The 16,774-nt window shown below is 37.6% G+C and overlaps 1 long non-coding RNA gene across 1 annotated transcript; it reads left to right on the forward strand.

Moving 5' to 3' along the window:
* Positions 1–3,586: 3,586 nt before the first annotated feature.
* Positions 3,587–12,544, forward strand: LOC122879237. Its single transcript, XR_006378659.1, has 3 exons — positions 3,587–4,028; positions 9,173–9,241; positions 12,285–12,544. It is a non-coding gene; the product is annotated as an uncharacterized LOC122879237 (long non-coding RNA).
* The last annotated feature ends 4,230 nt before the right edge of the window (positions 12,545–16,774 follow it).

Here is a 16,774-nt window from a genome sequence, read left to right on the forward strand (position 1 = left end):
AGAGAGGGACATTTTTTTCCAACAGGATGCCTCCTGTGGTCGGGGTTAATGTGGTGTTGGAGGGACAGAGATGTGCGGATGAATTAATTTTAGGGATGAGCAGAGGAGCGTGGAGACAGAGGTCCAGAGTCCACTGGTGGAGCAGTGAGGGGGGAGCCGGCCTTAGAAAATGTTTTCAAAATTAAATTTCCAGTCTAGGTTTTCAAAATGAATCACCTGTGCAAAGCTCGAGTGTTTTTATATGAAGTAGACCAGTGGTTACCAAACCTTTTTGGCCCATGAAAAGAAACTCTAATTGTGACCTCTCATGACAAGAGTTGAGAGCGATTAAACCAAAGAGTAATTTTTTGTAATGGCGTAGCTGTCTGTCAGTGGGTCTGTCCACCACTTTGGTCGAGACTGAAATATCTCAACAGCTATTAGATGTATTGACATGAACATTTTTATATATATTCATGGTTCCCAGTAGATACATCCTACTGACTTTGGTAATCCATGAACTTTTCCTCTAGCGTCACCATAACGTTGACATTTTTGGCCTTTAGTGAAATGTCCCGTCAACTATTGGATGTTTTGCCATAAAATTTGGTACACATATTCATGGTCCCCACAGGATGAATCCAAATGACTTTGGTGATCCCCTGACATTTCATGTAGCTCCACCAGCAGGTCAGAATTATTTTAACTTATCTTATGAAACATCTGAACATCTACTGGATGGATTGGCACAACATTTTGTACAGACATTCATGGTTCCCAGATGATGTGTCTTTGGCTTTCATGATCCTTGAGGTCCTGAGTGAAATGTCTTGACAAATATTGGACGGATTGCCATCCGGTGACTTTGATGATCCCTTAACTTTTCCTTTAGTGCCATCATCGGGTCAAATTTTCTATTCATCCGATACTTTGGTTTCTGATCAAATACCTTCAAAACTAATAGCGTTCCCATCAGCCTCAGCTGTACTTGTGTTTAGTGCTAATCAGCAAATGCTAGCATTTAGTTTAAAGCACCACTGCACCTAAATACAGCCTCACAGAGCCACTAGCAGACTTGAATCTTTTTGAATTGTTTAATATGAAGCATTTTTAACCGCCTGAAGAGGTGACAGTATGTCTTCTTTCACAAGAAATAAATCAAAAATTTAGAGAAAAATCAACAAACAGAATTTGTTCTTTCTCATCCCTTTTATTATCTTGTAAACTCTCAGTTAATGGGAACCGCTGAAGTAGATTATGTATCATCAGCCAAAAATTTTGCCGGATTTGATAACATAAACAGGATACAAAGCAGCTTTTCAGGGATTTTGGTTTACTGGAATAGAGAGTCATGTCCGATGACTATACAAAGAAGGTAACTGTAGGTGCTTTAAGCAATCATAGGGGGACAAGACAGACACCATGGTTGACTGAGTGTGAAGCTTTTCTCTTTACTCATGAAATAATAGATAACTTGGGTTCCACATTAGGTGGCACAGAGCCAGAATCTTAATTGTTCAAAAGCTGACTTAAATAAGCAAAGTAGATTCAGAGGAGCTCCTGTGAGACCTTTCCTATCAAAGTTCATGTTTACAGTAAAAACAAGTTATACACTTATGGACAGATTGGATCTTGTCACGACAAGTTGACAGTTGTGATGACAGATGAAGTTGAGATGGTTGTGTCACTTGTGGATAACCGGTGTTTTATAATTTTCGGCTTTATTGTAGAAACAGTTATTTGTAGTTATATTTCTCCTCAGTTTACTGTTTAACACACCCACTATGACTGCATCTGCAGTTTTACATCTTTCTCTCATTTCAGAAACTTCCAGACAGAATGACATGTGTTACTGTAGCTCTCTTGACAATGATCCCATTTAGCTCCCTCGCAGCGAAGTCACACCAACATCGATCTGTGTATGAGGTAAAAGGAAATGTGCTGATTCCTTGCACACCCGGTTATACATTAACTGTTAACAAAAAAGAAATAAAAAGAGCTTATAGACTTGGACAGATAACCTGCTACTGCATCTGTCAAACCAGGCAAATAAATTGCTGACAGAAAAAATTATCTTGACACTAAAGGTCATTTTTGCTAATGTCACATTTTCTTGTTATTGGTGTGTTTATGGCGAAAATAAAAATCTATTGGTGTTGGATAGTGGAAGGAGAGATTATTGGCAGTTTAGAGGTTCAATTCATAGTTGCTATGATGATTGTATGTATGTAAGTACTCTGTAGCAATACCACAGTGTAAAAATACTCCATTACAAGTAAAAGTCGTATTACTTAAGTAGAAGTACAGAAGTATTATCAACAAAATATACTTCAGTATCAACAGTTAAAGTACCTATTATGTAGAAGGTCTCCTTACAAAAGAGGACAAACAGCCAAATTAATTTTTATTTTAAAAACTGGCAAGTTGTCACTGTTAATGGTCTCTAATGAATCTACACGGCATTAATAAATAATTATTAATGCAGCCATTATTTGCAATTAAAATTGTACTTATAAAGAATGTAGTAAGTCCAGCATTTTAATGCTGTAGCTTGTCGGAGTGGAGCTCATTGGTGGTGGCTGAGGTGAGTTTCCCCCTTCACTGTGAAGTGCTTTGAGTATCAATGATAAAGCGCATTATAAATGTAATCCAATATTATTATTTAAACTATGTTAAATGCTGTTGTGCAATTTATTCTATAAAAATGCATATTTTGTAAGATCATTATATGGTTTGTATGTAAAATCTTTATCTGCTGTAACTACAGCTGTAGTGGAGTAAAAAAAGTATAATTCCTTACGATAGGTAGTGGAGTAGTACAAAATATAAAGTAGCATACGATGGAAATACTCGAGTAAAGTACAAGTACCTCAAAATTTTACCCTTGTGTTTTGTTGATGTTGGTGGTACTTCTTCATTGTTTGGGGTCTCACAGACTCCACTGCTGTATGGGGTCTATAGATGGAGTCTCTGAGACCCTAAACAGAAGTAATGTGTAATTTTCTATAGCAGACTTGTGAAGCATGTTATCAGTTCAAAATCATGTTCAAAATAGTCTTTTTTAATGGCATGGCAACCCAAAAGTTGTCACTTTTAGTTGCCTATGATTCATCTACAAAGCATGAATACATAATTATTCAAATTAAGTTAAATATTAATAAAGGCATTCATAACAACGTTTAAACCTGTGTGTATAAAGTATGTAGTAAGTGCAGCTACTGAGAAGTGATACCCAGTATTTTAATGTTGTAATTGGTTGGAGTGGAGCTAATTTGAACTATGTCACATACTGTAAGATTATTATATAGTTTTATATGTGAAATCTTTATCTGCAGAGTAACTACTAACCACAGATGTAGTGCAGTAAAAAGGACAATATTTTTCCTCTGAAATGTAGCGGAGTAGAGTCTAAAGTAGCATAAAATGGATATTCGTAAAGTACCTCAAGTAAAGTACCTGAGAAAATGTACTTGGTTACTTTTTCACCACTGAAAACAGGTTGTTGAGAATCAGGATTTAAAACTTACTTATAATATATATACACAAATGCACTTTACCCCGCTTTATACAGTTTGTGGAGTGTAACAGAATGATGAAAAGCAATCAAATAAAAGTGGATTTGAGTAAAAGTGGCTAAATAAATGTGATTAGAGACCAGTGAGTGTAAGCATTTTTGTCACTTTTGTGTCCACACTCATGTTGTGTAATTCTGTGTTATGCAGCCTTCGACAGCAGTGTGTTTGTTCTGCAGGGTTTCAGTCAGAACGTTCCACCTCTCATGGCTGCTAATGGCAGGTGTGCATGCCTCTGCATTAATCAGGGTGCTGTGAACCTGCAGTTTAATCGCAGAGGAAGCCGAGCAGGTAATTACTTTTGAATCTCTAATTGCGCAGACAAGGAGAAAGAAAAACACCAGGCAGGGAGGCAGCCATGGACGGAGATCACATGTAGCCTACTGCTGACTCCTGGGTACACCTTTGTCCCTGAGTGTCCCACTGAGCTGGTTTAGAGCATCAGGATCTGGCTTAAACACTGGCTTATCAATACAGGTGTGAGGTTTGTGAGAGACTGAATCTATTTGAGCTTGTGTTTATAGTAAATGACAGGGAATATGTTTGACTTTTGAGGAATTTTATTTCTAGTTTAGTTTAATCGGTTCTTATTGAATATACTCAGTGTTTTTCCTTCCTTCAACAGTTAGTTGGATAATATAAAACTACAAACACAGATATTTTTTCAAATGGAAAGTTGTACTTGAGTATTTCCAGTTTATGGTACCTTATACTTCTTCTCCACTACATTATCGAGACAAATATTGTACTTTTTACTCCACTACATTTATCTGAGAGCTACAGTTACTATAGAGTTTACATACAAAACACATGACCATCTTATACAATATGACACATTGTTATTTAACTACCAAACAATATAAAAAGTAGGGATCCACTGATCCGAGCTCATTGGGATATGTAACACTATATTAAAAATACTAACCGTGACTGAATTAATGTAACTTATAGCAGCGACATGGTGAAGAAACTGTATTTAATGTGTATTGGTCACCTCTGCCTGACGCCTGATCCGCTATATAAGGTTAATATCAGGGCCGATACCTGTCCAGCGGATTGGATATGTGCATCCCTGATATGAAGTAGTTATAAGTATCTCCACCTCACCCAGCTGCAACATTAAAATGCTGCTTACACAATAATCAGTAGTAGTATTCCTATGATAAGTATAATGTAACACTGACAGGGGCAATTCTTTCCTTAAGGAGTACTTTTATTTTTGATGCTTTAAGTACATTTTGCTGCTAATACTTGTGAATGCAGGACTTCTACTTGTTGTGGTGTATTTTTGTGTTGTATTGCTACTTTTACTCAGATAAAGCATCTGAAAACCTCATCCACCACTGGTTATAATGCTCAGTTTTTGTTTAAACTGTTTTAGAGAGGTATTTATTCAACTTTATGATAATTTTAGAGGCTGCAGTTTGTGGTGTTGTTGAACTGTATTGAGTTATACTGGGTTACACTATATTATTTAGTATACCCTCATTAAGATAAATGGTTTTACTTAATAAACTGGCAACTTTACAAAGTGCGTGTTTTACTTCAGTGTTTCCTGGGTCCTGGGTTGGGTTCTCCATTAAGGGGTCACAGGATGAATCTAAAGGGTCACCAGACAATTATCAGGGTAGGAAACAGAGTAAAAGAATAAAATAACAAGAATAAAAAATAAAGAACATACATAGTTTTTAAACTTTTCTTCTAATCTTTGCTTTTGTTTGTCTTTCTTGTAAAATACTGGACATATAGTATATATATACTAGCTACCTCTTCAGGCCACTAAAAATTATTCAAATGAAACAATCTGACGATGGATAATCACTCTTTGGCAGAGGTGGAAAGTAACTAAGTACATTTACTCAATCACTGTACTTCAGTGATATTTTGAGGTACTTGTACTTTACTTGAGTATTTATTGCTACTTTACCCCTCTACATTTATCTGACAGCTATGGTTACTATAGCTATATTTTGCAGATTGTACATACAAAACATATAATTCTCTTATAAAATATGATGCATTGCTAACATTATAGAAAGGTGCTGAGCTCCACCAACTGCAACATTAACGCTTGAGTCCAGGTTGATTTTGGTTAATTTTTGCCAACTTCCCACGCATTCCTATAAAGTCTGACTTGTCATTTTGTCACTTTAAGTATAAAGCTGCCAGGAACCCAAAAATACAAGAAAAATGACACAGGCGCCTATAAAAATAAAAAACTCTTTAGTGATAATCACTCAAAATATAATAATACAACAGTTTAAGATTGTAAAAAATATTGTTTCATTATTTTTACACTCAAATACAGCAGAAACATATAAAAAAATAAAACTATAATACAGTCTATTTACATGTAAAGTGGTTTCATCTCAACTCACAACTGGGCCTTTTTCATTGAAAGTCTATGTATGCCTGTAAATCACTGAAAATATCAATAATTCATAGTTTTAAAACTTTCTTTCAATAAAAATGTTTTATGGTCTACAGACATAAATGAGACACTGTGTGAAAACTTGTCTCTATGGTGTATATAAATAAAGTTATGTTACTATAAATAAAGCATCCAATAATAATCCACTAATATAATACGTAATAATATACAACTCACAAGTGCCATTATTTTGTATAATCAGAACTTTAACTTTTGATAACTTTTGAAAGTGCATTCTTTGTGCTGATGATATTTTTGAACTATAACTTTAACTAAGATTTTGAATGCAGGACTTTTATTTGTAATGGAGTATTTTTACATTGTTGTACTGGTACCTTTACTCCAGTAAAGAAGCTGAATACTTCTTCTTCTTTGGTAGAACCTCTCACAGCTCATACATATGTAACCTGCGGCAAGGGGTGCCAATCCAAAAAGCTTTGTCTAGTCTGTTGTTGCCTTAATAACTCCAATTTGCAAAGATTTTTTTTCTTGCAAAGCACAACAAAGCATTCACACAGCATATTGATGTTAATGAGGACAAAGTAAATATCTGATAACTGCATTCCTGTCTCGTTAACAAATAAAGAGACTTCTTATCGTGCCATAATTCGTCACAAACTCTTCTTTGTAGGTGTGTGTTTGACTTGACTTGAGTACAGCAGCTAACGGCTTGGATCTGATTCACTCATGTTCTTTTCTCAGGAGGTTTATTGCCTGGTGACACACCTTACATGGACCTGGCACAGTTTGTCTGCTCAAAATAAGGTCACGGGTGATATTGTGCAGTGCGTGCACACTGGTTAGCCAGTGCAATAAAAACTCCCAAATAAGAATAAAAACTGAATTTAAGTTGATAGATTGATAACACTATGACAGAAAAAGATACTACTATGGAGAAAAAGATATCATGAACAATAGTTTTTCAGGTACATGCATGAGAGTGGGTGGCTGCATCATGTTCAGTCTAACCTGCTTGATGTACTCGGAGCTGTTGGTCCCGTTGTTCACTAGGTGACAGCAGTGAGTTCAACAAGAGGTCCAGAGGAAAGCTTCACATTCTGCAGCTAACCTTTAGCTCTTTACCCTTAAACAAAAGGCGTCCTATGTTTCTATGCCTTCACCAAAGAACTATGCAAAATGAACCACTGGTGTGGAACTGTCATGAGCCAGTTTCAGAGTCATGCAAATCTCCCCAGAGTTGACCAGTTTAACAGTTATTAATAGATAACTAGGGAATATAGTGTATGTTGTGCAGGTAGATGGACCTTCTTCATACTTTGCACACATTTGGGTACAGTTGTGTTTTCAGGAAGGATTGCAGGATGCTGGAAGTACCTGCTCAAATGATTTCATCTCCAAACTCACAAAGAATAGAAGTTTTATGACAGAGAAGTGAAATGAACAACAGGAAGCTTCTGTCTGTTGAGTCCTGCTGCGACTGACTGAGACAGTGAGCCTTTAGCAGCTTTGCGCCACACATTTTGAGCGGGAGTTTGCTCCGATAAATGTGTGAAATCAACTAATGTCTTTCTGTTCCCAGTCAGACATTTATCCAACACATCTATTGACTTTCATTGGTGACACCACATCTAGTTTAACCTCAAAAACGATGGTGTGTTTGTCTTGTCGTTGGGCTGCAGTTTTCTTTTCATGCCTCAATGTGCCTGCGTGTGCTTTTTGGCTCATTTACTTTCTCTGAGTCAATCTGTTTGACTGTGACGCTGCTGTCAACCTCTTCGCCTACGTTAGTGCTCAAGAAAATTGTCTCTAAAAGGTTTTTGGTTGTTTTAGGATGTTTCAAATCTGACAAAATATAATAATAATAATAATGACAAATAATTAAAATCAGCGTAACACAAGTTGTGTCTTCCATTTAAGCACTGAGATATATCACAGTATTATATTTATTAATACTGGATAAAGTCTCAGCATTGAAAATAGTAGATGAAACACCTACAGAGGAACCTTTCATAATTAACATTTTATTTTCTGCTTTTACATAAACTAATTTCTTCTAAATTGTCTAATTTCTTCATTTCATTTCTACATTTTAAAAAACGAACAATATGTGTACACAGACAATCATATTTCCTGTATGGGCAGTTGGTACTCAATAGGCTTTTTTTTTTTTTAACGGAAGACACAGTAGGACACGCACAGGTGTAAATAATTACATTTATGAGGCTGAATTCCATTTAGCTGCTTCAGTTTCAGGGTCCAGGTATTGTGCATGCTGGCTCACTGTCATGGCTTACTTGGACACTTGAGTAGAACAGAGCCATCGTTAATGTTATTAGTAACCCCTGTGCTTTTCCTACAAGGACAAGTTAAAATGCCTGCAGTGAAAAAGGCCTATTGATATTAAAAGAGACTTTATATCTTCAACAGGATCTTCAGTGGTGCCTCACGATTTTTAAAAATGCTGTTGTGATTGATCACATTGCGTTATTTTAGAATTGTGCTTGCTTTATTATAATTTTCTTTACTGCTGACATATGATGCATATGCAGCCTTTTTCTGTTTTCACCTGATGCCGTAGAGATGGCAGGTCTGCCCCCTTGTACACCCTCACAAAGTGGCTGTTGCTTCGATCCCTGAGTCAATATTGACCACCGGCTGGCAGGAGAGAGAAGCAGCAGCAGTGGCAGCTGGGAGGAGGACAGCCAGGAGATCATCATCAGTTACAAACACACACACTTGTGAAACCATAAAAATGAACATAAGAACACTGTCAACATGATATGGTTATTGACTATTTATCCTCTCTTGTGGTATCCTGAGGCTGGGATACATCTTCATATATTATTGATCTGAGTGCAACACAATTTTAACTATTCAACATATTTTTTTACAGCGTTTGCATGATATCCTAAGAAAAGCAAAACTTTTAATATTATATTTGCATACTTTGACTAACAAAGAAAGAAAACTACAAATTTACTTTAAGACTTTAGGTTTAGATCAGGAGATTAGGCTTAGTTATGAGCCATTAGCTTTTTTATTAATTCAGCTCAGAGAGGAAATACACCTTATAGCCTGGTGTACAGTGTCAGGAATAAAAACATTTAAACATAAATACACAAAAGCAGGTAAAACATGTACAAAAAAGCATGCAGTACTTTCAATGGATTCCTCAATAAGAGCGGGAAAGTTAATTTAGCCCTAAATTTCCTGTACTTGTCGGTTTCAGATGCTTCTAGGAGGCTCCAGGGCTGAGGACCTTTGAGGACACTAAAATGACGACCTGACGACCAAAAAGGTTAAAAACGTTGAATGTGCATGCTGTGCAGTTGCTGCCGGTGTTGCCAGATTGGACGGTTTTCCACCAAGTTGGGCTATTTTTCAGTTTTAAATGTTATTATCTAAAAGACTTTTCAGTTTAGATTTTTTCCCCCTTTACACTGATAAAACAGAAGACCAGACGCAATGGGGCATATAATTTTTGTTCTAGGATCTGACTGGGCCATTTTTTGTCAGTCCAATCTGGCAACACTTTAGAGACTTATGTCAAGGTCTGATTGATTTTTTTGTCATGAAGCACAACTGCAGCTAATTTTTGTTGAAGCCAGAAACTCACCCACTTGATCCAATATTTATAGATCCAGATTTTTTGTTTAATGGACCTGAGCACAAATGATTATATTTGCCCTCAAAATGCATTGAAATGTGTGAACTTCTGCTCTGGTCTTGAAAATGTGTGAGGTTGGGGTGGTGAGGTGAGATGGAGGACAGGTGGTTTTAGTCCTGGCTATGGCCCTGAGAGGCTCCACAGGCAATGATGGCCGGTTCTGTGACTGAACTGCAGAGGGTTCATGACCTTTGCCATCAAATATCTCCTTCCTATTCTTCAGATAATCACAGTGAGAAGTTGTTGCCACTTGTACAATGAATGTAAAAAGGAGACTGTATCTTGGCAGTTTGGCTCAGTCACAGTTACAGTGTAGGAGTATTAGACTGTTTTGGGGGGGTATATGACGCAAGGGGTCGTGCTGCCCTGACGAACAAAACACAGCATCGCAGTATTTTCTCTCTTAGTCTTTGTGACTTCACAGGATGGAAAATTCCAAATCTGTTGTGCTGTTTGGTGTTTCTTGTCAGCTGCTTTGTCTTTGCGAGAAAATAAAAAATAAAATACTACACAAGAGAGAAGTTAAGACATAATCAAACAACATTGAGAAAAGAACCAATTTGCCGCGACTTGACGAACAGCCAAACCTCAAAGCTGATCTGATCTGACATCATTTAACAAAAGAAAAGAGGAGGAAAAGCTCAATCCTGACTACACACACACCTTGTGCATGAAGAGCAAACACAGCCAAGAGACTTTCAAGTCTTTGGCTCGATTCAAACTCACAGAAACACTCTGTCACACACACACACACCCTGCTGCAGTGATTGTTGACAGAGCCAACACTGTCCCTGTGACACACACCGCCAGCTCTACAAACTGGCAGCCGCAGGCCTCCCCAGCTCTCCCAGTGCAGGATCATCCACAGGTCATGTTTAAGAATTGGGAGGAGTGGATGGATGCCAGCGTCTTCCATCACTTTCTTCTTCCTTATCCTCACTTGTATCAGTCAGCTGCAAACAGAAAGGTTCTCTCCCTGTCTTTCTCTGTGCTACAATTCAGCCATCTTCCTGTGATTCATGGGCGTGTTGATGAAATCTTATTGCGCTGATAGAGATCAAAGCTGCTGCTGCTGCATCCGATGAAGAAAAACTGTGACGCAATCAAAGCACTTGTGGAAAAGTCTGATCACTGATGGATTTATAACAGATAACCTTCTGAGGGCAACATCAAAACAACCTGTGATTATCATAAAGTAGCCAGAGGATTTGCATGATTAATGAGGTTTTGTGTGGGGAGTTGACAAAAACAGATGGGAATTGGGATCCTTAGACTAAGACCCTTATCTTTTATTTTTATAATCTAGATTCTTCTTAGAGGATTATTTTTTCTTGCTGACACTTCCTGGTTGAGTCAACTGAGACATTTTTCCTTCACAGGGGAAAGGAAGTTAAAAACTAACAAAACAGACTAAATGAATCTGTTGTTCCTGTTTTAGGTTTGGTTTGAATGTTTATTCTCTTGTTTAATCTTTGGTTTGTCTCATGTCAACTCTGCTAACTTCCTCTTTGAGGAGAAATTGTTTGACATTTTTCATTTGCGTTCTTGTCAAGAGTTGGATGACAAGATCACTTTCAAATTTGTCAGTTAAATACAGACCGTCCTCCCCCAGAATACGGCCGTATAGGTAGGTCTGTGCAAGCAGCTTATTACGACCCATGTTTACGTTTATTTTTCGTTGGCGGCCTATAGTGGCCGTAGTAATTATGATGGGAGCAAAGGAGGAAGTCAGGTGAGGTCGTATAAAGAGCGACAAAAAGTCTACGTAAGAAGGAGGCTGGTGTGGTTGGATGGGTCAAAGACAGTTTGACGCAGTTTGTTTGTGTCCTGTGTGAAACTCAACGGCAACGTTGGTTTATTTTAAATCACCTGACTTATGTAACCTTACGTTACGTCATGTGACTGACTTATTTGCGTTACTTGTCATTTTGGGAGTCATTGGCAAACAACCTATTCTGTCATTTAGGTATGAGGATGTGTTGATTAAATATGAAGCTACAGCCAGCCGCCGGTTAGCTTAACTTAGCAACAGCTATCCTTGCTCTGTCCAAAGGTAACAAAATCCGCCTATCTAAGCTAACCAGCTGCTGGCTGTAGCATCATTTTAAATGAGTTGTTTGCAATTTTGTCAAGAGTTATATGAGATCGATACCACTTTCAGCTGGTTGGACTGGAAACAGGGGGAAACAGCACCATCTAAAGCTCATTATTAATGCCTTGTATCTCATTGGACTTAAGCTGTGCAAAAACTAAAGAGTGAAAACATCCATTTGCAGTTTTACAGGTGTTATATACCAGACTATTTCTTGGCCCGCGAGCAATGACTTTTTGAAGCCTTGTCTCCTCCATTAGGTTGCTGTTACTTGTTATAATTTACCATTATGTTGTTTTTTACTTTGTAGTTCTTAATTTTGTTATATACATTTTTCCACTGTAACTGGTCTGTGGTGTATAGTATGGACGCCCTCTGCTGGGCCCCTGCAGACCTGGGGAGTGAACCCCAAACTCCACCATTCTTTTAGATTTCTTTCTTTTACTTACCACTACAAAAGTTTCCATTATGATATTGGTCATGTGTACTTTGTTGTAGAGTCATTTGTTGAGCACACTATAATAGGTATTAGTGACTTTGCTAGCTTGATTGTTTTCATGACATGTTTTTTCTTTGTTTTAGTATTTTCTGGAGCGTTCTACTGTGGAGTTGGCTGTGGGAGACTGAACTTCATCCTGTTGTTACCAGAATAAATGGCTGGTTGGAGCTAAAAGTGCCACATCTATTACGCAATGCAAGAGAGAGTAAGTAACTGCGACACAGGCAACCAGCGGAGACTCCAGGCAGTTAATAGTCGTAAACCAACATTTTTACACTTTGGTTTTGTACAGATTAAACAAACAAGATACAAAGTGTAAGTGAGCTTTAGAGGTGCTGGTAGGCGGATTATGTTACCTTTGGACAAAGCCAGGCTAGCTGTTTCCCCCTGTTTCCAGTCTTTATGCTAAGCTAAGCTGACTGACTGGCGGCAGTAGCTTCATATTTAGCATACAGACATGAGAGTGGTATCAATCCTCTCATCTAACTCCTGGCAAGAAAGCGAAGAAGCATATTTCCAAAAAATGTCTAACTATTCCAAATTTAAAATTGTAGACAAAATACAGGAAGGATGTCTCTGAGGAGAGGAGATGAGCGGTCGGAGAGTTCAGGTCGAGGGTAAGGTCCAGCTCAGTCTGTGGAACGGTACATGGTCGCTTTCCAAATGTTCCGGTCAGTGCACCGACCACGCCGTGGGGTGAGGAGCGAGAGGTCATGAGAGGTGAGAGAAGACACCAAAGGCAGCCAAGCACACCTTGAGACAACATCAGTACTCACAGTGTGTCCCAGAAGCTTGACTTAAAGTATTAAAATGACACAGAGAACAGGTTAATGCTGGCTGGATCCAGGTTTAGAGTGTGATCATATGCAGGCCAATGAATAAAGGAAAACTATACATATTAAGAGTGTTTTGTAGATACAAAAAATTCTTTCCCCCTCATGTTATTCTTTTCCTAGATTTATTTCACATATTACTGACTGATTCATTAAAGAGAGATCCATAAAAAGCACTAAAGCAAACATAGCACATGAATGTCATATTTTTCTGTTTTGCAAAACTATTCAGAGCAGGTGAAGTTGGATGATGGTGGTGACAAAAATATCTACAGAACTAAACTGCAAACCTGCACTTAGCAGATTTGCATAAATGTTGATATTTGTAATGATTATTATACAAACTCCATATCCGTATTCAGATTTCTGACTTTTTGAGGCCCTCAGCACAGCAGGTGTGATAACTAACCCCCAAAGATAAAAATAATAAAGTGTTTAATCTTAAACAGCTGTAATGGAAGTTCATTCTTGACCTTAGAAACTTTCAATCTCAATTTTAAGCCAACAAGCTCTGAAAATGCTTGCTGCTGATGATGAAGATCATGTGATACAATCGAACGCTTCAGAACAGCAACTAAATGGACCTTGTGGTGAGACTGTTTTGTTAAACATGGTCAAGATGGTGTCATTTGTATGAAAAATGTATGCAAATAAAATTATATTTATACAAATATATGTACAAAAAAGAAACAAATTAAGAACATAGGTTATTATAACTTCAAGATACACTCCTTGATTTTAATGAATCATCATGAAATCCACTAATGTGACATTTAAGGACTAGTTATTAGGGAATTTGGATGGCACTAGTGGGTATGATAACAAAATCATTGGTCATTTGGTTAAATACTCAAATATGACAGAAATGAATACAGAAACCCAAAATGAGTTCACATTTTCAATTAATTTGCCCACTTTTAGAACACTGGTTTCCAGACTTTTTGGCTTGTGACGCCAAGTAATGCCCACTTGTAACCGCAGATCACAAATTGCATATGTCAGTGAGTTGTGAGCAGTTTTAACAGTTTTTACAGGTCTGAAGAGGTAAAAATATCCCTTGTAAAAGCAACAAAAAGCAAAGATTTGAGAAAAGCCAGAACAACTAAATACAATTTTGTTTGGCAGAAATGTTTTTCTTTTTCTTCTGTCCTATCTTGTTAATCATCTTGCAACCCTTCATATTTATCTTGCAGCCCTTTTTGGGGGTCCCAGCCACAACATTGTGAACCTTAGACTTACACCAGCTTTGTGGCAGAGGACAGACACCCATCTGTGTATAATTTTGAGACCTCTCTGTTACAAGATCATGAATCAAAATGCATGAACAGACGAAAACCAAGAATTTTCGTCCATCTAACAATACTTGCTGACTTCCCTATCCTATTTGTTTCACTCAGCCTGAAGACCATTGGTTCCTAGTGAAATCTTTAAAAATGGGTCACACACATATACTTTCATATTTAAAATAGGCAAAATAATTTACTAAAACAGCTGGGCACTGTAGTTTTTAGCAAATGTTACTCAAACAGGAATAAATAGTGCATTTGTTGGGGACTATTTTTAGCTGCGGATTGATACACATTTTGTGCTCTAGTGAGTATTTACAGCAGCAGGACGGGATGAGTGGGATTTACTTACTTTACTTTAGAATAAACTACAGTATCTGTGTTCATGTCAGTGCAACAGTGTGGCTCACTGATGTGTTTTTAATAATTTTCGGACAAAAATACAGCTGTATGGCACAGAAGAATAAGATACATCAGACTTTAGCTACACAGATGGTACATGTCAGAAGGATAAAATCATTGTTGGTTGCAGTGCTGGTCTGTGACTGACATGACTGCAGGTGGACCGACAGGTATAGTTACATGAACAGGTGGACTGTCCTGTTCCCGGATGGTCCCTGTCCCTGGTTGCTCAACCTGTGTGTCACCGATCTGTGTGAAAGCGTAATGGGCAGAGTGTGGTCTAGGCCACGCTCCAGTGCACAGGATGCTTTCACAACAGTCGCGATGGTCTGTGTACTGGATAAACTGTTTTTGCTGCTTGTTATTATTTGTTGTTAATGGTTGACAGATTTTAAATGGAGACATGTGAAAGTGCTAGAAAAATGTACGCCACAGTGTTGTCACCCAGAGGTGGCATAACCTAGGCTTGTTTTGTGTGTGTGTGTATTCCTTGTTAATACTAATACTTTTTGTTCAAATTGGTATCATTTATGTGGCAAACTCACTAAATGGGACTTTTTTTTGGGGGGGGGGGTGTCTGCTTCAAATGTAGTGCATGCAGTTTCAAACCAATATCTACTAATATAACTTTTACATTAACCCTCTGTTCCCCTGCGATTGTGTGAAAAGGTTTGGTGTCAGACAACAAATTACCCCATTTATTCTGCTGAAAACCAATCAGTTTCTTTGGGCCCTAAAACTGACATTTGAGTGATTAACTTGTCATTGGAGATGACAGAGCTGCAGACAGACTGTTATTTATCTGTTTCCACTGGGTTATTAACTTCACCCACATAACACAGCGGCTGGCACTTTACACAGCAGAGTGAAGGGCGGCTAAGGTGTACATCAGGGAAACTTTATACAAGAGTGGTAGCCGGAGATAAGAGAGCAGTGTAATCTGTTTAAAGACACCCAAAGCAGCAGCAGACTTTTAGAAGACGGAAACAACTATCAGGTCTTTGTTTTGTGTCTCAACAGGACAAAACGTACCTTTAATAAGACATAATAAAATCATTAACATTCCTACAGAGACCTTAACTGTGTCACCCAGCAGTGGATCGTTAATGACCTTACTGAACTTTATGGTGTTTTTATCTTGTCCTCTATTGTATACTGTAACGGGAGCATCTTAGTTGTTATATTCTCACAAAAGTTACATTAGGAGCATCATGATCACTTTCTGCAAGGCTAAACTTCTACTAACAACACATATTATGTTGAAGAAAGTCTCACTGCATCACATTAGCTTGGTGCTAATAGGTTTAGGACAATCCTGCGTATTACTAATGATCAACCACATTGATACTACACTGAAAGATTACATGTCTAACCAATAATTGGCTAAGTATCTTGTTGTAAACCATCATACATATTCACAGGGGAGGTCAGTGGCTTCTGTGATCACGTTTTTGTTTACAGCAAAGTTTGAAGGGGGGTTTACTTCACTTGGGTTTAATCTCACTGAAAAAAGAATATTTAATAAGCAAATGGTGTCTCTCTCTTACCTTCTTCATTAGAGAGAGACAAAGTAAGAAACTACATGATTTACTTACAGAATATTCTATTTACAAAACAAAGATTACAGGTGGTCAAACTGATCTTAACTCCTGGTCCCAGGTCAGTTTTCAGGCTCAACAGATGACTGAAACATGACATTTTATGCAGTAAATCAGAGTACATGAGTAGTTTTTATTACTTCATTGCAATTTGAGATACTCAACCATCATACAAATGTTAAAATTTTAAATGTAATGTTGAGGCATTTGTAAGTGTAAAGCCTTCAGAAAGCATATTGGTCAATTAATGTTGAATAGACTAGAAATAATGTTTTTGCTGCGTTTATGTATTTCAGTTGTTAATAGTCAAGATTACAATATGAGTTATTAAAAGCAAATGAGGATAGTTTTGTCATTGTGAAAGCAGCATTTTCACCAAGAAGTCTCATTTTAAACGTCATACAGACACTTAACTGAGAGTGAAAGTTAAAGCAACACAGTCAGTCTGAAGAGA

Source organism: Siniperca chuatsi, linkage group LG7 (assembly GCF_020085105.1).
Source record: "Siniperca chuatsi isolate FFG_IHB_CAS linkage group LG7, ASM2008510v1, whole genome shotgun sequence".
NCBI lineage: Eukaryota > Metazoa > Chordata > Actinopteri > Centrarchiformes > Sinipercidae > Siniperca > Siniperca chuatsi.